The sequence below is a fragment of the Misgurnus anguillicaudatus genome, chromosome 2 (genome assembly GCF_027580225.2).
Source record: "Misgurnus anguillicaudatus chromosome 2, ASM2758022v2, whole genome shotgun sequence".
Lineage (NCBI taxonomy): Eukaryota > Metazoa > Chordata > Actinopteri > Cypriniformes > Cobitidae > Misgurnus > Misgurnus anguillicaudatus.
The window spans coordinates 8,516,228-8,537,866 of record NC_073338.2 but is presented as its reverse complement, the minus strand read 5'-3'; the positions used below and the strand labels follow the sequence as shown (position 1 = coordinate 8,537,866).

Sequence of the window (21,639 nt, the reverse complement as noted above, 5' to 3'; positions counted from 1 at the left end):
ATGTGATAATAATCAACACATCCTTTTGTAATCTGAATGAATAACAGCAGATTTCAGCAGAGTCAGACAAAATATGAAGAGCTCAGATACAAAAGCCACTAAATGCTGTCAAAAATAAGATAATGGTATTGACAGAATGCTATTAGTCAGCATGTATTATATGTTCATTAAATACATTCACTTCAAATATGCTTAATCCGGCCTCACACCATTCAGAAATACAACACTGTGTATAGACCGTTTCAGCAGTAACAACATAAACAAGCGGCTTCACGTAACTTCCGGTAAACTCCGCTAATAATAAATAACAACGAACTCCTTTAAACGTAGTTTATTTATATAACAAGCAAAAAAACAACACATAGATTACATAGGAAACCAAAACATTTGTTATTTTCGACGAGGCATTTGTTCAAGAGATCAATTTAGCAACTAGTCAGACCTTAAAAAAAACGAAACCGGAAGTAAGGTTAGGATCCAGACGTGTATCACGTGCGTCCGATGAAACCGTCTATACAGAATGATTTTTCAGCAATGTCCTCTAAGAGCACGGGAGAAGGATTAAATGAATGATGGAAAGGTGTTGTCACCGTATGTGATTGGAGATGGACGAGGAGACGAGAAAATTCCAAAAATCATAAACTTAAATAATAATTAAAAACAACAAACATAATGACAGGCTGTACACATTTACCATTGATGGACATTGAAAATACACATAACATTAACAAGACCAGACACGACTGAACTAAGGCAATGACATATATATACAAAGTACTAATGATAAATAAACACAGGGGCAAGACAAGGGATGCATCCGAACGCTTAGAAAGCTCACTTTTTGCCTTGCTGCCTTTGTGATAACTAATCATATTTGAAAACCACGACAACAATTTCTTGCTAGAAATGCAATTAAAATGTGTAAAAAATTTAAATATAGGCCTAATTTATTTACACTAAATTTGTGCTCCAGCTGCTTCCTTGGCGACCATTTTATTTTTTAGAATTCGACCAGACTCGACCAATCACATTCACTGTACATGCCTACTCATAGAATTGTGGGACAGGAAAATGAATGTATCTCAGGAGACAGGAAGTAAACCTAATATTTGATTCAGACATGCCATCATGCCTTGGAATACTGCTATGAAGGTCGAGTTCAGAAAAATAAAATGTGATAAAATGTGTGTAAATAGATATATTTTCACCTTTTACACCTTATAATTGCATTTCTAGCAAGAAATTAGTATTGTAGTTTTCAAATATGGGACAAGTTATCACAAAGGCGCTCTCTGTTTATATTTCAAACAGAATTCCATGACACTGCCTATGAAGTCTGTCTGAATGTAATTCTCATCGCCTCATGAGGCAGTGAGGCAACAAGTCAGCTGCCTAAGCTTTTGGACGCAGACTATGACAGGTGTAAGCCATCAAGGTGCAAGAGTTTATTTTTAATACTAATTGAATAATTGAATAATCACTAAATAACTCAATACTTGAACACATTGTTAACAGATTTATGGAGTAGGCATATGCTGCTAAAAGATCTGCTTGCATTTTTACATAAACATTTTCTATTAACTTAACTTGAAATTTACAAGTTCCTTATTTAAGTGCACCCAGAGCATAGCCATATAGCCATCACACACTTTTTAGGCCAATTAATATATCTCATGGGTGCATTAATAAAATTAAAGTACATTTCTGTATATTCTGGTTAAAAGTTGTGTTTATGAACCTGAACAAATGACCTTGTGTATCGTCTCCATGAAAGCCAGCCATTGTTTTCAGTTTGATCTCAGGTACAGTTGGATGAAGTGGTGTCTGATCTCTTAGGTGGTTGTTTGCACACTTGTGAATAAATTGTATGGTCTGTTACAGCTGTGACTTCAGGCTGAAGGTGTTGCCCCACGGTGTGGTAGATTGTGGTGGTTTGTTTATCTTCTTTTGTCTCTTGTGTCTGGTGCAGAATCTGATAAAAGAGATTCATATTTATGAAATGTTTTCCTGAAATACTTAGCTGACAGTGGCGACTGGTGACTTCTCGTCTGAAGGGGCATGAATTCAAAATATGTTTCATTGCGTCATGTGACCATGTGCATCATGCTTCTTGTCAAAATAAGTGCCTGCTGTACATGCATCAAAAGGGTTTTTGATAAAAGAGACGCTCATGTTCACAAAATACTCACAAGACACTCACTTAACACTAAACTCTGATTACACATGATATTAAGTGACCAAACGCCAGCGTCTCTTTCATCACAAACCTCTTCGAAGCTTCTGCAGCAGGCACTTATTTTGACATCATGTTAGATGCACATACAGTAAGTTTACATGACACACAGAACACATATTTTGAAATGACGAGCCACACACACGACAGGGCTAAATACATGTTGTGACGAGCTTTGCATCTTTCACCCTTGAAAAAGAAGTCACTGGTCACCACTGTTGATCATTTATTCTAATGCTGGGGACACACTTAACAACTTGCTGAAACAATGTAAAATTAGACTCAACATAAAGAGTGTTACTTGCTTAAATGATTTTTATCTGGAATTGTAAACACAGACTGAGCACAACCTCTAGTAATCTTTAATAATCTACACCAGGGCTATTCAATTCTGGTCCTGGAGGGCTGATGTCCTACAGGGTTTAGCTCTAAATCTAATGGCGCTTTTTCATTGCATAGTACCCCACGGTTTAGTTTAGTTTGGGTCAGGTCAGCTCACTTTGGCGTGGTTAGCTTTTCCATTGAGTTTAGTATAACTTCGCAGTGGGAGGAATTTTGGGCGTGTCGTTATATTTGCACTGCCTACTGCTGTGACATCATACAAGTGAGAGGAGAGCGTCGTTGTACATTCCTATACAGTTATTTATTTCTCAGCCCGCCACAAAATTTAAATTGGCCACCACAAATAGATGTTTGCACATCGCTTTTATCACAACCTCTGTATCACATGACAGTTTCTGTTCAAACACCCGCGGCGTCAGCCGACGGCGCTCTGCTGAGCCTCACTGAAGTTGCATTTAAGCATATAATGCTGACGTGCTCGTCGCGAATGTTCCGCCACAAACTGCAAGTCTGGAAAAAACTGTTATGGTGTCCCTGATTTCAACGTGGATGTTTTTCATCACTAAAAGGGTGTTTGGGAACTTATAGCAGAGCACAGATGACAACATGTTTGCTCGAGACAGCGCAAGCTAAACTAGCACAGGTAAAGCTAATCTACATTATAGACCATTTCAAAAGATGTAAACAACACTGGTCCAGAAGCACTTCCTGTTTCCGTATTTTAACACTAGATAAACGTTGGGATAAAATAAACCAACAGAACATATAAACCTGAATTAACTGAAGTTAAACAAACATCTCAAAGATAATAATATATGTGAAATAAAAAAATAACTGTCACAAACTGTAACAGGAAGTGTTTCTGGACCAGTGTTGTTTACATCATTTGAACTGGTCTATAGTAATGACACTGTTAGTAACGTTTCTTTCAGACCAATCAGGGATCTACAGTGTTTTCGCGTCACGTTTGGTATCAGCTTGGGTCGCTTGGAACTCCAACCGAGGTGGTACGAAAAAAAGTAACGGGTACCGTGGGGTACTATGCAATGGAAAAGCACAATAAACGAACACACTCTAATAAGTTAGGATTTTTTAAAAATGGCAGGCAGGTGTGTTCGATTAGGGTTGGAACAAAACTCTGTAGGACACTGGCCCTCCAGGACTGGAATTGAATAGCCCTGATCTACACTGATAATTCATCAAACACTGTACTTTAAATGTTTGTAACTCCACTGGACTCTAAGGGGTGGATTTCCGGAAATGGATTAGACTAGTCCTAGACTAAAACAAAAGTAAGAGCTTACCAAACTGAAAATAACTTGCACTGACATATCTTAAAATACATCAGTGCCCTTTGGTTTTTGCTAATCCTTGTCCGGGAAACCACCCCTAAGAGTATTTTCAATCTTAATAAGCAAAAGTGTATAATAAATTATTCTTACCCGATCTGGAACATCATATGGATTAAAGTCACTTTTGATCGTTTCCATTTGTTGGCTCTGAAAAAAAAAACAGTTATGTTTAAGCTGTGCATCTACTGTTTTTTTCACACCACAGCCAATCTGATTTATATTGATAGTACATTGAGAGTTTATATATACTAAAATATCAGATTACATTTTTGATCTGAGAGTAAACATTAATATACTATTTTGCATTATCATCATCTTTGCTGGTGCTAGAAAGTGGATCTTATTTAGATTATTTATCACATTATTAACTACTGAAGATATAAAGCAATAGTTCGTCTAAAAATGAAAACTACCCCATGATTTACTGATCCACAAGTCATCAGAGATACATACTGTATGTCCACCATCTTTCAGACAAACACATTTTGTCTGAACTATACAGTAAATATATAGTCACAGCTGTGTGGCTCTTTCATTCAGCAATGACAATATTCACAATAATGCAAGCAATACGTGTCATAATAAATGTGTGTATTTAAACGCAATATGAAATAATGTGTTTGATAATCCATAAATAGATTCACAGATATTAATTATTATTCATTAAAAACTGACAAATTATGTTAGGTGACACTTTTTTCTGTTTCCACAATAAAAGCATCATGTAGAGTTTTACAGTTTTGCCCTACAATAATAATTTCTAAAAATAAATACTTTTGACATGTTTACTTAATTTAACATTTTCTGTAATGCTACTTTTTTGTAAATTTAGAAATGTTATGGCATAAGCATGTATTAAGGTGTTTACGCTTTTATGACCTTGCTTTGAACATGACATGTTAATAGAGGCATGAGAGTTGCTTTTACTATCATTTCAGACACACAGAGCTTGTACACAGTAAAACAAAAAAATGTTTCTCCAGGACCAAGACGCAACACAGACAACACAAGATAATGCAGTTGATGAGTAGAGTAGAGTAGAGTATATTGTCCTTTTCAGGAAATTTGTTTTAGACTCAAAGCTGCAATATACACAATCATACACATAACACACTACAAACAAATATAGGAATAAAAAAGAAAAGAAAAACAAACTACAAGACAACATAAAACACACCTTGCTAACTGTGCATAAAGAGTAAATAAAGTTGCATAAGAACTACATTTACATATTCGGCAAGATATATTTTGATTAATGATGGTATGCACCATTTTTCTACTATGGAAGTCAATGGGTACCATAAACTGTGTGGTTAGCATCGTTTATCATAAAATATTTAGTGTTTAACGGAATGAAGAAACTCATACAAGATTAAAACAACATGAGGATGAATAAATTATGAAATAAATTTTCATTTTGGGGTCAAATATCACTTTAAACACAAGCAATACAAAACTGTCAGGAATGGGAAAGCAGGTGAACCCAAGCGCAGACACGGATAGAACACTGAACAATTTACTGAACAAAAATGAGAAGACAAATACAAGACAATATAGACAGAACCGGATAAACACTAAACTAGACTAGACTAGAATATGACATTAAACTAGACTTTGACTGACTAAACACTAATAACATACAATGAACAGACAATAAATGTGGCTTATTATATATAAAAACAGACAGGAACACATCTGGATAACACAGTACAATCACAGACAGACAATCACGATTGTCACCAAAACATAAAGAGCATGTACATACAAATAACAGACAATACACAGAGAAAGAAACATGATTAGTTGACGCTAAAGATTTGTTTCCACACCTAAATTAATAAAAAATAGCTATGACAACAGGTATTATCTGTAATATTTACAGGATGAATTATGAGGAGTAAATTAAAGCTTACCTCAGCATTAACTTCAGCATAGACTGTATTAGGGCTCGGTTTGGTACCTAAGATGTTTAGAATGTACACTGTAAAAAATTATGTGTTGGGTTTACTTAAAATATATATATGCGACATTTTTTCATCATGCTATTTAAGTAAATTCAACTTTATATTTTAGGTCAAAATTGCACGAACTATTTACACAACTATATGAGTTTACAGTTTACAATTTTTACTTTAACACCAGTTAAACATTTAACTTATAATGCTCATGTAGTAGACCGTACTAGAATTGTGCATAACCCCTAGTTTCACAGACAAGGCTTAAGTCTAGTCCTAGACTAAAACACATGTTTGAGCTGTCTTATCTGAAAATAATTTGGACTGACAGATCTGCCATTGATTTGTCTCAAGATACAAACGTCTTTTCCAAGGCATGTTTAAAAAAGATCCTTAAACATCTTAATTTAACTAAGGCCTAGTTCTGGCTTTAGCTAAGTCTTGTCTGTGAAACCAGGTCATAGTGTACTGATGCACATTATAAATAAGAGTATTAGAAAAATTTTAAATGGAGTTGCTTTACCACAGAAATACAATTACATTTTATTGTGCATTCTTATTTTATATATAATTTATATTTTTCTGTTGCATAAATCATGCATTTTAAAATGTTGTGTAAATGTCCATGTATTTTAAGTAAAAGTTATCATAACATGTCATGGTTGTTGAAACAACAAATACCTTTTTATTACCCTACAGATTATTTACATTTTAATGTCATTACTGCATAGAACTATACAAAAATTGTATCCAGATTGCTGTCCAAAATCTGCTCTGCTGCAGTCTAAAACTTCCTGATCAGGGAGCTGTCAATCCAAATCTCACTAGCCAATGCGAGTAAAGCATGTTTAAGTCCCGCTCACACAGGTTTGCTTAAATTCAAATTCTGAAAGCGTAAACGAAAACTCTGATTTGATTTGCTCAAACAGATACTTAAAAACTGTTAAAAAAGAATGAAATTTTTGAAATTTGAAATTTTTGCCTTTTGAGTTTATTAATTTCATTTTCAGAGTGTTATTCTTTATTCTCATTTAATATCTTCGTTAGTTTCTTGAAAATAATCCCACGAGTTTCTGCATTATATTAAAAATCAACCGAAAACCACAAGTTTCTCCATTAAGCCTTTTATAACGAAAAGTTGTAAATGCAAAATCTCCCTGTAGCTCAACTGATAGTGTAAGATACTAACAAGGTCCAACAAGGTCTGCACAAAAGTCGTGGGTTCAGTTCTCACAATCTTTGTGTTGTTATCAAGTATTGTTGTTATTATTGTATTGTTATCAAGTTGATTAGATAAATGTGTTTGCCAAATTCCTAAATATAAATGTGTATATTATAAGGAATGAGTGCCTAGAGGTTCTTCAATTTACACTTTAAGTTTATAGTTTTTTTAGTTTGAAGTTTCAATGTTGAATGAACAAAATAATATATACCTGTATTTCTTTTACAGCGGCGGACAAAAATAACAAAAACCACAACCAGCGACACCCCCCCCACTGCCCCCACCGGCACCCCCACCAGAAACTTCTTCTTCAAGCTGGAATTGTTTTGTTGTTGAACTGGTTGAACTGTAACGACATTAAAATCAAACTATAGTCACTTAAAAGTTTAGTAAACCTTGGGATCTGTGAAATCTCTGCTAGATTTCTGCTATTGTTGCATCTTTATTAAAGCATTGTGCTGTGTGTACATGTGTGTTGTCTAGTAAGCAAATATTTACATTTACAAAGCTGTTTAATGTCTTTTCTGTCTGTTTCCCAGCTGACAGGGTTGCTATGGTTACAGATGATGGTTTCATTACTACAGATCAGGATGAGAGTGAACTTCTCATCTGGTGTCACTTTCTCTGGATAGCAGTTACCATTTTTATTAGTGGAGTTAAGTGTGAGGTCATGAGCTCTACATATAAAGTTTACAGTACAGGAGTCACTGCTGGGAAAGTTAGAGATGACAGTCAGCTCAGGAGTCTTCACTGCATCTGAAACACACATGCAATAATATAAACACACAAAGATACACGACGCAGAATATGTAACTGCAGAAGAACCTTATGTATCCACTAACAGAAATACACAGGATTTTTTGTGGAAAGAAGTTGTATGAAGTTCAATTCAATTCAATTTTATTTATATAGCACCAGTGGCGAAGCCAGAATGTTTAAGTGGGTGGGCCTTTATAAAACAGGGTGGGCAAAGCATAGAATGTACATAAACTGGGGGCGTGCACAACAAAGTTTTTACGCCCGTGGTGGGCGTATGTTTTTTCCCAATGGAAGCATGGCGTTTTTTCAAAACAGCCAGCAGCTGTCTATTTATTGAAAAAGCTCAGCTCGTCAATGTAAGTTCTCACACGGCCGTTTAATCACAGTGGACGAAGGGCGGGACAAATATCACAACAACCAACTGGCTCACAGCTCAAGTATCACAGCAACCAAAGCGTGGCTGAAAAAACGGCTGGTATTTGGCGTCCTCCAGGCGTTTTCAGCCGCGTTTAAAAACGTTGGTGTGCACGCTACCTAAGCCAAAATTATAAAACAACTTATAAATAACCAACAGTAGCTTGTCTACAGTATATGGGCAGGGGGGGCTGTGCCTGTTTTATACAGTCTATGGGTAGTGCCACACCAAATTATTAATCCACTTGAAAACACAGAACTCAATATAAACTGAATTAGTAAAGGAATTAGTTTTTACGTTATTTACGTTACATGAACATAGTTCCGAACAAAGATTTGCCGTCAGCAAAATGCATGACCTGAAAGCGTCATAGGATACGACAAATTCAACAGGTAACGTTAGTGATTTGATTTTACTAAAGAACTCGTTTGAGAGATTGTTATTTAATGAGAAAATGGCCATCAAACAACATGGCGCAATACAAAATTGCATGTGTTGTCATTTAAGTGTACATTTTATTCCAACAACAGTAAATCATACAGCCTATGACACAACACAGAGTCTGCCCTGCTCCCTTAAATAGTTGACTGGAGTAACTTAATACTCCTGACTATAAACTGTAAATAGTAATGACACCACTATAAACATTACGAAAATGTCTAAACTCACCTTTAGATGTCCTACTGTATTAGTCTGAGACTTCTGGTTAAGGATGGAGAAAGTCTCGATCATAATAACAAAGTCCAATATCTTTGATCATAATTCCCTTCGCGCAAAGAAAAGCAGAAATACATTTCCCAGACGAGCATTTTATCATCGATGAGCGTAACGTTATATGTTTTTTATACAGTATGTGGTGACAGTCTTTGACACAGCATGACGTCATTATCAAAGTAATAAGTGCCCGTTTCATTTTGACGACGTTTGAAAAGATGTCCTCAGTAATCCAACATTTCCATGAGTGATGTATAGTCTCTGTCTCGAAAAGTAAACAGACAACAGCAGATGTCATCGTGGAAAGGCTGTTAAACGCGATGATTTGCGACTCGCTATTTTCAAATTCAGTTCAATCGCGCGTAGGCGGAACTAACAATGACTGAAGAATCATATTCAACGTTTCATGTTGACAAGCGTGTGCACCAATAGGGTAAAAGAAAACTGCGAAACTGCCTGAACATGCAAACTTGCACTTATATTTTATATTTTATTTATATTTATAATTTTATTACATATATGAAATTATAGTGTGATAAGACGTCTATTCGTAGTACTATTATTTATTTTTGTTAAATTATTTACACATTTATCTGGAAAATGGCCTTCTGATTGGATGGGCCACAACTCAAAGTGGGCGGGCCCAGGCCCGGCCAGGCCCACCCGTAGCTTCGCCACTGTATAGCACTTTTCACAATTGGTAATTGTTTCAAAGCAGCTTTTCATTAATAGAAGTGAAGCTATGTTTACATTATATATAATGTATTACAAATTAATTGTCATTAAATGAATAAAATTAAGCTGAGGTTTAAACATCACCACACAACAAATAACCAGTGATGATAAAAACAACAATATCAGCATAAATGAAGGCTTGTATTATGTTGCATTGCATTGCATTGTATGGTACTGAATACTAAATGCTGTAAGACTGCAAACCCCTAACAAATCTACATGTTATGTCATTAATCAGCTCTCACACTCACCTATAACAGATACTCTGTGTACTGCAACATCTCTATTTGATGTTCCAGTTATTTTAGCTCTGTAAACTCCACTGTCTGTCTTTTTCATGTTCTTCAGTGTTAGAGAGAAACTTTCAGTATTAAAATCCACGCTGTCCTTGTAGTCATTGTAATATTTTACTCTTTTAAATTCATTGTAATATTTCATTATAGTGTCTGATTTTTCATTCTGCCAGAATATCTCATCAATCTCATCAGTTAGTTTATCTCTCTGTATAATCAAATGAACAGAAGCTCCTGTCTTCACAAACACAGTGTCTTCAGCTCTGGACCCTGAGAAGAGAGACAAATACGGATAAGGAGTACAGTACACGTTAAATATTTGCTGTAGTTATGCAGTTTGCCAGTAACTTACTATAGGTTTATTTTTATCAAATTTATTGGCAACAGTTTGATCAAAGTTAAATGAACATCAAACATGAACAAATCTTTATCTTTAGAGAATAAAACTATAAAATAACAGCCTCATGCAAAGCATTCTGGGAACCAGAAATCATCATCAACCTTTTTCTGTTTTCACATATATCACATATATCATTAACATAAATTGTAGTTTTCTTAAAAAGTCATGTAAAATAATTAATACGCAATGCAGCACCACAAACTACAACTCCCATGAGCACTTCCTGCACCCAGTGCAATTTAGGGAATATTTACCCTAGATAGCTTGAGCACTTATGTATTTATGAAAATGTAAAAGTGACAAGCTTGTAAAGTATGCAATGCATACTCGAAATGTGACCTCTGCATTTAACCCATCCCAGTGAGTAGTGAACATACTCACTGCAAGTCGTGAACACACACGCATCCGGAGCAGTGGGTGTCACGTTCGGTTAACGACCGGATGTGGAAAATAAAAGAAGAACCCAAATGCAAAAGATGTATGAAAATATAACTATGATTTATTTACAAACAGAAACACCCACGAGGGGGTCAAACAGAAAGGAACAAAAACACTGTGATGGAACACAAATAAAACAGAACACGAGAATAACTCGGATGGGAAACTGGGGAACATCAACCCAGTAACTACAATAACGCACGCACACCACACAGAGAACACGAGGGCATTAAATAGACAGCACATCAATGGGGAACAGGTGAACATAATTAATCACTTAAGACATGATTACATAAGGGAGTAGGGTAAAAGTGACAAGACACTGGGAATACGTGCTACACATACATGATGTGAAAACACACGTATTCCCACATAAAACAATGCTGCCCTGGTCCTGCCCTCTGGATAATAACCAAGGTCAGGCAAGACCATGACAGCCACAAAACACTGGGAACACGTGTCACACAGATATAATGTGAAACACACGTGTTCCCACGTACACACAATGCTGCCCTGACCTTGCCCACAGAACATAGACCTGAACCTATACTAAGGTCTGGCAAGATCACGACAGCAACAAGACACCGGGAACATGTGGAAGCCACACACAGAATGTGATCCCACATGTCCCCACACCGAACATGATACTGCCACGGTCCTGTCAGATGCACTCAGACCTACATCTAGCACGGATGTCTGACAGGACCGTGACAGTGGGCAGCTATTCCAGCGCCCAGTGAGCAATTAGGGCAGTGTTTCTCAAACTGTGGGGCGGGCCCCACTGGTGGGGAATAGAAACATTACAAGTGGGGCGTGACAAATGGGAGCAAATTTTGTCATTTTTGTGCCCATTAATTTCTTTATTTATTGACCATACACTCAAAACAACACATTAAAATATAAACCTAACCTAAAACAACATCAGACTGTGAAGAAAATGTCACACGAAACGAGCCTACAAGAATAAATTAATGTCTGAATGTTAATTAAAGCAGAACAAAACTTCAACGTGGAGAGGCATTATAGGCGGTAGCGTTATAAAAGTTAACAATAAATAAGTTTGTGACACATAATGAAAAGAAAACTGAAGATTCGGCACAAGCAGAGAAAACTAAGACAAACAGCATTGCATTGTTATTATTAACTTTTCAACAAAGTCTTATTTCATGCAAAATGATAATAAATTTGCATGTTTTTTTCTTTATTGAAAGTGTTTAATGTAATACAAATTTCAAGAGTTAAACTTAAAGCCTACTTGATTAAAATTTTGTTGGGGCGATTGGGGACAGGTGGGGCTCGAAACCCTTCCCTACCTCTAAAGTGGGGAATTGCAGAAAAAGTTTGAGAAACACTGAATTAGGGTAAGGTGCCTTGCTCAAAGGAATCACAGTCAGAACACGCCAGTCCTGAGACTCAAACCGGCAACCAGAGGTGGAACAAAGTCATTGTTTTGTAAGTCACAAGGAAGTCTTAAGTCTTTGCATTCAAGTTTTGAGTCAAGTCCCGAGTCAAGACAGGCGAGTCATCAACTTTGAGCTTGTTAGTGCTCTTTGCCCAAATTAGTGTATCAGTATCAGGGGCATAGCACAAGGTCCCAGGCCCTATGCATAGGCAGTCCTGATGCCCCCCCCCATTTTTCCATTTTAGTTTTCTAATCACTACATGAACAAACTGTATGATAACCAAACAAACTTGATTTAGTCATATTTTTTGCTGAATGAACAAGACATTTTAAATGTCTTAAAAAAAGGAGGTTTACATTTAGCCCATTAGAACATTTATTTTTATTATGCTTTATTACTTCAAGGCATAAATTAAATCTTAAATATGCCATTTTAGTTTTTTACATTAACAAAAAGCTCCATTCATAATAAAAAGGTTAGATATTATAGCCTATTCATTTAAAATGATACATGTTTCAAATTAGGCTATTATAACAGTGTTTTATGCAAACAGCATTGTTAGTATACCGTTTTTTTATTTAGCCTTTCACCTCAAATTGCATTTAGCCTATAACCAAATGATCATCTGAAAGTGTATGTTCTGCTTTTTCAATGGGTTGCCTCAGTTCATTTTTAGCATTAATAATCGCAGGGATATTTAAACAGTTTAGCACTACAGATTTCGTGTTCTAGTTTGTGCTCACTTTTCTTTGAAAATATATCATCATATACATTTCATCGGACATTCATTATGAAATTTAATTAGGAAATATCCAGGTAAAATAAAATATATTCCCGACTTTTCAAGGGCCCTCTCTCCCATTGGGGCCCTGGTAATCAGTACTGGTTTTACCCCCAGTCCGACGCCCCTGATCAGTATTAATAATCATTTCAAATTTATACTAATTTATATCAAGAAGGCAGGTACAATGGCCCTCATTTATCAAAAGTGCGTACACCAAATTTCCAGCGTACACCCAAAACCACGGTGACTTTGAGATTTATCAATATGGACGTTGGCGTACGGCACGCTCAAATCCTACGCCTGCTCAGGAGATGGTGTACGCACGTTTTGAGTTAGGAAATGTACAGAAAAAAATTCCTAACACAACAAAACGCACTGACAAACTAAAATAATATATGATATATTATGACCCACTGTTAAAAAAACAACAACAACATAGTAATTATAAACTTCAGTGTTTTTTTTTTTTGCAACATGAACTTCAATGTTTAATTTGTGTGACTTTAACAAAGCATTTGATTTGTATGCATATGTATTCCTTAAGTTGCGAGCCGTTTCAGGGCAGAGCACGTGAGCGGATCGGAGCGTTGAGCGGTGCGGTAATACCATCAGAGCGCCTTTTTCCGAAAATTCCGCTCACTCAGGACCGCTCGTTTAATCCAGAACGCCCTTTGATAATTTGCTAGTTCGAGAATCTGTAAAAAACGTCTAGCAATAAGTTATGGAATTCAAACCTTATACATAAATGTAAAGTAAAAATCAAAGTTAAGATTGGACAGGAAGAAAACATTGAAAGAAAGTGCGGAGAGACTGTAAAAGTTAGCAAATACTCATCCTGGAATCTAAAGCGGCACATTGCAAGAAAGCACAAGAATGTGCTACGAAAACATGGTAATAATGCATCAAAAGGTAAGCTAGTTACATTAGCCTGGGTGCCAGCCGATCTTAGCCCCGCCCACCACTATTCGAAAAACGGGGAAGATCGGTCTGGGGATTCACCGTTGAGGAGCTACTATGCGAATACCAAAACCGGCCGACGAATCAAATTGTGAGGGCGGGCTTTTTACGATGATGGACAGATGATCAACAGTAACGTATCAACCACGTCACCAAAGAGCGCGTGTTCAATCTGTTTACAATGAAATGGCTGCCGCTGGTGAATTCAGATGTGTGGATTCTGACATTGAGTCTGTTCTAAAAAATATCGACAGAGCATTGATTTAAAAAGAGGAACAGAGAAACGCGATCAAGGCATTTGTTTATGTTTTCGCCGTCCTTCCTATGGAGGACAAAGTTAAAGAAGCAACTGAAATGGGTCTCATGGCGATGCAACTCGGCGTGCACGACGTGATGGATATAATTAGCGGTCGTTGCCAGCTTCTTTTCGGAAGCCTGGAATCCTGACTGCTGAATAAGTGGAGGGACATGCTAGGCTCCGATATTTTTGAAGCCAACGTAATGGGTAGCTATCGTCGTGGATGAAGTTCACCTAACGTACAAATGGTAAGAGATAGTCTTACTCTATGACTTAGTAAATACTTAATGTTGTGATATAAATGAAATGTTGTAAACATAGTAGGTGTTGATGTACATTCGCTAACTCAGACTTAGTATAATTACAATGATGTTAGTATCATTGTAGTGAAATTACTAGCAGTTCGGTCAGGCTGCTAAAGACGCCATTTCAACATAAGTCACACACTCCGTTGCTCTGATTTGTCGTATGTCTATCCAATTGAGTGCAGATGCATTTTTCGGTTGCGACACGCCTCATAATTTTAGCTCAATGGAGCGGTATCAGACTCAAATTCTGACTAGAATTGAGTATGACAACGTCAGGCTATAGTTACATACCATTCGATGATAAATAAATAGCTACACATGAATAGGTAAGGTAAAATGCTTGTGTTGAATGGAGCCATAAATCCGATCATGATGATATGCGGACAAAATCATGGCCACGAATTATCTTTTATGCTACATTATGGACACTTCTTTTTCTTATTTAGTCTAAAGTATGGCCATAAATATAAAATTAGTTCCCAATATTCAACAGTTTGTTCCTTGGAATTAATTATTATAATATTTCGTAATTACTATTACAATTATTATTACTTCAAATTATGAATTAGCCTAGTAAAACATGTGGATGTCGTGGAAACAAATTGTTAATTTGAATTATATCCGGAGCTCCGTATCAAACTGGATCTTAGCTAACAAACAACTGTATGTAAATACATAAACACACTACAAAAGTTACTACATCATTTTAAAATATTATTTTTAAAAAACTTAACTGAACCATTAAGCAGACATAGAATTTAGATGTAGGCAACAGTAAATAATAATAATAATAATAATAATAAATAATTATTATTCTAAATATCAGTTAAGCGTCATTAATAATAAAAATAATAATACAAATATTACAAAATGTCATGCAATTATTAATGTGTCTTTAATCCCGCTCTTTAAACTCCCAAATAAAACAATTTTGTTTCTTTCCACTTCCCCGGTTTGTCTTCTTTGCCGTCTTCCATGTGTCATTAAGGACTTTAAGCAACAGCTGGGAATGGAACGGCTACGGAGACCGGAAGTATGCTGTCACACCGCCGTAGCCAGGAACGTAAAAATCACTAAGCAACCGTAAACAGGACAGCGCAACGCGGCATTAATTCATTTACTGAAAAACTAAAAAATGTCATTTAAAAAAGCAAGAGAAGGGTTGGTTTTGGCATTAAATGACAATCTTTTGTCAGAAGAGGAGTTTTTACTATTGTATGATGTAAATAAGTCTAAAAACCTAGATTTAAGCAATACTTGAAAACATTGAATACTTAAAAATCTTTAAAAATTAGCTTAAATTTAAAACATTTTAACACATATTATATAAAAGACTTGTGGTACAATCATAAACTGATGCAATTACAATGTCATATGCCATTAAACATAACATTTATTAACAAAATCTCTCACGTTGTAGCGACTACGGCAAACCAGCTGTTCTCCCGTAGTAGACCGTTACAGTAGAACGTCACAAAGTAGCAGTTAAATTCGCGCATGCGCAATACAACGCCAGAATGCCGTTCCCGTTCCACCAGAGGTTGTTGCTTAAAGTCCCTAATGTCGTAAAATGAGGGCGTGGGGGAGGCGGAGAGTTGAATTTATATGGGCATGTTATTCTAATGACGATCGTTTTCAGCCGCCGCATTTATGAAGGGCAGGTATTGCTTACACCTGAATTTCAGAGGTATGCACAGCTTCATAAATCAGGCGGTGAGAGCAGTGTAAGCATAATCTTACGCCAACATATACGCCCGTTTCTAAGCAAGAATGATAAATGAGGGCCATTATGTTTAACATTGCTGTAATCTTTGAATGACTTTCATTCGTCCATGACTACACATCAAGTGACTTGACACTGACTTATATGATTGCAGAAAAAGACTGCTAAATATTTAGATTCTCAAATGCATGTAAATAAATGTAAAAGTGTTGTTGAATGTTGTATGTTAAATGTTAAGTAGGCTATATAATGTCCAGCTGATTGCTAAATTTAGGGGCTATGCACTGCAGACTGGATTTACAAGAATTTCGATTCAATTGTTTATCCCGAAAGAAATGAAAGTGGCATGAAAGTGAAAAAGTGAGAAAACATTTAAAAAAAAATTAAAGGATCATATTGCCGCTTGCATAATGTTTAATTTTGAACTGCCTAGTTTGTAAGGATTTATGTAATAATTTTTTTGCACCAAACTTTAAACCTTGCTTAAAAAAAAACGAGGTTTACATTTAGCCCATAATTTTGATCATGGATTTAAGTTAAGATTAACTTTAGTCCAATTGCACCATACCTTTAAACCCAGATTTAAATCTCATTTATGGATTAATTTAATGGAGGTTTAAATAAAATGAAATGCACATGCAATTAAAATAGGTGACTGACTGAACAAAACAGTAGAGGTCTAACAAAAAAATGCCTCAGTGAGGTGTTTAAAAATGTAAGTTAAAGCACGTCGCGCTGTCAAGTGCGAAGGTTGCACCGGGATTCCTGGGATGCTGATGTCAGACAAACAAAAGTAGTGAGGAATATGCTTAACATTTAACAGTAGCAGTAACGGTAAGGATGAGGCAAGCACCAGTGATCGCGGCTTACATAGTGCATAACAAATACCGACTCTCTCTGTAAAAATCCAGGATGAATATGGAGATTCAAAGTTTAATTTCATATTGATTTCAATCTTCAAGTTATATTTTCACAGAATATTACATTACGTAGAATGATTTTATGTAGAAAACAACAAATAACAAAAAAAGACTTTTACAGGCATGGTCACACATCATTAACCATAATTGTAGTTTTCTTAAAAAGTAATGTAAAGTAATAAACAAAGTGCAATGCTGCACCACAAATTACAACTCCCATGAGCACCCCCTGCACCCAGTGCAATTTAGGGGTTATTTACAATAGATAGCTCGAGCACTTATGTATTTATGAAAAAGTGAAAGTGACAAGCTTGTAAAGTATGCAATGCATACTCGAAATGTGACCTCTGCATTTAACCCATCCCAGTGAGTAGTGAACACACGCACTGCAAGTCGTGAACACACACACGCACCCGGAGCAGTGGGCAGCTATTCCAGCGCCCAGTGAGCAATTAGGGTAAGGTGCCTTGCTCAAAGGCGCCTGTACTGTGTATATAAATAAAAGCATAAAAACTCTTCGATCGTATCCCATGTCTGATCAAAGCTTGGATCAAAGACTATTAATTAACTATGCACTGAAAAAAATTCTCATGTAAAAGCTTCCTTTACATTTGTTTGTTGAATCAACTCAGATTTACAAGTCATGTCAACGTACTATTAACAACTTATAAAATGAAGTTGACTTTTTATAACTATATTTTGTAAGTTATAACACAGGGTTGCTGCAGGTTTCACTAAGTCAAATTTAAAACTTTTTAAGACCTTTTTAAGACCATTATGAGTGAAATTTAAGACCAACGCGACACAATGATCTCAGAAGTTCTCAAAACATTATTTTTTTATTTTTATTATATCATTTTTTTTGTTTGTTTTTTGACAAATAAAATCCACTAATATTGGAAGATCAGTTTGGTCAGCTGCTGATATGTGCCTTGTTAACATGTTTTACACTTTGTCCACCCATACGTTAAATGCATAAATATAAATAAATAAATAAAAATAAATACGCATTTATTGGCCTCTCTAATTACACAATAATTTAATGAAAATGAAATTTACCATTAAAAAGCTGTTTGTGGTTTTTGTGTGTTTCAAACAAGGCAGTTTCTAAATCCGAAGGCTGTAGCCTCCAGAGGTCGCATTTGTAGGCTGCATACCTCATCAAGATTAGCAGGTTAAAGTCAATGGAGTAAACGCGCATGGAGCAGTGAGGTAAACAAAAGCTTCCTAAGTGAAAACTGTGTAACACTAAAGTTGACTCGTTGTTGGTGGCTCGTGACTCGACGGCCTGACTGTTTAAGTTGATTTTTAATAAAGCAGTGTTGATTTTTTCGCTTCTGGGTCCTCTTTTTCAGAACCTGGCAAATGCTTATGTAAGCCACGGGCTAGTTGCTTAAATTAACACAGAAACATTTTTGCTTATACAAAACTGCATTTAAGGTTTGTTTCTCGTCAAACCTACAGTATACAGATCACAACACCTGAAATATAGCTTATGGCATGAATCGCATGGATTATAATAGCCTACATTTGTATCCTCTTAAAAAAATAATGATTAAAAACTGGATTGAAGTGCGATTCATTGACGCACCAAGTGCAGAACATTTCTTTTTAGAGGTCCGCCCATCAAACACTTTCTTCCTCCGTTACTGATAAGTTCTACAGCATTTTCAATTACTATTTTATTTTTTGCGTTTTTTGGAAATAAACAGGAGGTAAGAAATTTAAGACTTGGGTTAATTAAATTTAAGACCTAGGATGAAAATCTGGCCGTTTTTTAAGACTTTTTATGGCCTTAAATTTAACTTTCTGAATTTTAGACTTTTTAAGACTTTTAAGACCCCGCGGGAACCCTGAACAACTCATCTCGTCAAGATAAATAATAGTAAGTTAAAATGACTTCCAAATGTAAATGTGATTCAAGAGTTGATTTAACAAAAAAATTAAGACAGCAAATAATTTTTTACAGTGTGTCATTGTGTAAATGCAGGTAAGCCAACCAGCTTGAATTATTGCTTTGTTGGCAACATTAGATTAATACGGCTATAATCATATAAACAATCAAATTCTACTGCTATTACATCAGTACAAAATGACATTAAGTAAACAGCTGTGGCTATGAATACTCGGATTACTCTTTTATAAGACAGTGGTCAGTTTAACAAATAGCTTTCAGTATAGACTAGTTAAGACCATGTTATAAGCCACATGAAACCTCCTATAGTGTTATGCAGTCATCACTGTAAAGATTATCAATAATAATTAATCAAAAATATAATGATAGTTTATTACCTGGGTTGAAGATAAGAAGTATGAAGGACATTAATAAATGCCATACTGCCATTGCTAAAAGAATACAAATGTTACTGTGAAATGGCTGATCGACAGTTCTGTGATGTGGAACTTCCTATAGGGGACTTCGTTAAAATATTTAAAGAGGAAATGGTGTCAGAATGTGACTCCCCAACAATCTCACCACAGACTTGCCTCAGCAAGAAGCCTCGGCTTGGTCAGGTGGCCTTTTGTGAGGTTTCCATGTTTTCCCTGTGTCAGTGAGGATAACTGTAAGCCATTTGTCCTCTTTAAATAATTATATATTTAATTTTTTTTAACTTAATTTCCAAATTCATAGATAAATAAATAGTAAATGTGCATTTTATCGTGCTGTATACTTTTATATTCAAATATCCAAATGAAGTTTAATTACATGTGTTAGAATCATGTATTAAAATAAAGGAGATACAGTGTAGTTGCAGTCAAACATTTTAAACAAGTACTGCTGGTAAATGGTAAGAGAAGTCATGTGTAAACCACATCCTTCCGCTTTAAAGCTACACAAACTTCACCAAACAAACTCTTTTAACACCTTCTGAAAACTGCACAGCCTTATAACCATCAGCATATGCTTTTGGCATATGATATGACACTATAGATATAATACAGGCTTTAAAAAGGGTAAATAATTTTCGTGGAAACTGTCACATGGTTCTTAAGGGGAAACATTAGTTTAAAAACAGAATTTAAAAAACTTTCCATCTGAGTCAGTTAAAGCAAAGATCAACGTCCCACTCATACTCAACTGTTTCTGTGTGAATAGTTAAGCACTAAACAGAATTTATGATGGATGATGAAAAATTAAAACAAAAGCAAAAACTACACTGGAATGCACAGAAACCAAACTGAATCCTTCATCACACATATGATCTTATAAGAACAGATGACCCAAAATATGACAATTCTGCCATCAGTTACTTCTCCTTATGTTGTGACATTCTTATAGAAGACAAGAGGAGATGTTAAAGGCGGGGTGCATGATCTCTGAAATCAAATGTTGACATTTGAAATCACCTAAACAAACACGCCCCTACCCCAATAGAATCTTGATAGATAGATGATCTTCTTTTGATAGACCCGCCCCACACATACGCAACCCAGGCAATGATGTCAGTAAGTAGACACGCACCTTACTGCTGATTGGCTACAAGTGTGTTTTGGTAGTCGGTACGACTCTTTTCCAAAGCGTTTTCAGATATCGTGCACTCTGCCTTTAAGCAGAATAATAGCATCAGCGTCAATCATCATTCAGTTGTATTGGATCTTTCTCCCATACAATAAAATTAATGGTCAATATCTAAAATGTCCTTTGGGTTGGTCAGTGTTTTTATGACACATTATAATAATAAACAAATAAAGTAATATACAAGGTTTACTTACAATCTGAGGTTATAACAAAATAGCAAAATCCTTAATAATGCTTTTACATTGTATTATAGCCTACTGGAAATGTTCACATTAAAAGTGTGTATTGTGTGAAAAAGTGTCCTGCATGCAGCACGTACCTGTGGGCATGGGTGTCGGAAACATCATATGTGGGTGGGAATAGACCCACTCACTTTTTAAGACCAAGGATATTGCACCCACTCAGTTTTTCTCTAATTTAGCACCTTTTTGTTTGTTCACTTGTCAGAGTTCCATTCCAATAATAAATGAATAATACATTAATATGTTAAACTAATTTCCTCTTGTCAACTAAACCCTTCACTTCCAATTTTTGATGAAAACGGTGGAATAATAAGTGGGTCATGAAGGTCAACAACACATTTTTTGAGATGTTAACAGATATATAAATATTTTGCACATCGCTTAAAACAGTCATAACCGTCACAAATTGTATTACAAAGTGAAAACTGGTTATTTCTGCTCTATTTTGGGACCATTTTGTTTTTTGGTGTGTTTATTTGCTGTCATGGTTGCAGATTACAGATGCACGTCACTAGTTTTCGAGCATTATTCATAAGAAAGAATTAAAGTCTAATCTAATGTGCCATGATTATCATGAGCCATCTCAGTATTTATGCATGCTAACTATCACTTCGCATCATCGTTGT

The 21,639-nt window shown here is 35.7% G+C and overlaps 1 long non-coding RNA gene across 1 annotated transcript; it reads right to left on the bottom strand.

Annotated features, from left to right (window-relative positions):
• Window positions 1-1,503: 1,503 nt before the first annotated feature.
• LOC129441624 (uncharacterized) lies at window positions 1,504-6,027 on the bottom strand. Its single transcript, XR_008643604.2, has 3 exons — window positions 5,841-6,027; window positions 4,018-4,074; window positions 1,504-1,972 (listed from the first exon to the last, which is right to left on the bottom strand). It is a non-coding gene; the product is annotated as an uncharacterized lncRNA (long non-coding RNA).
• Between the last annotated feature and the right edge of the window lie 15,612 nt (window positions 6,028-21,639).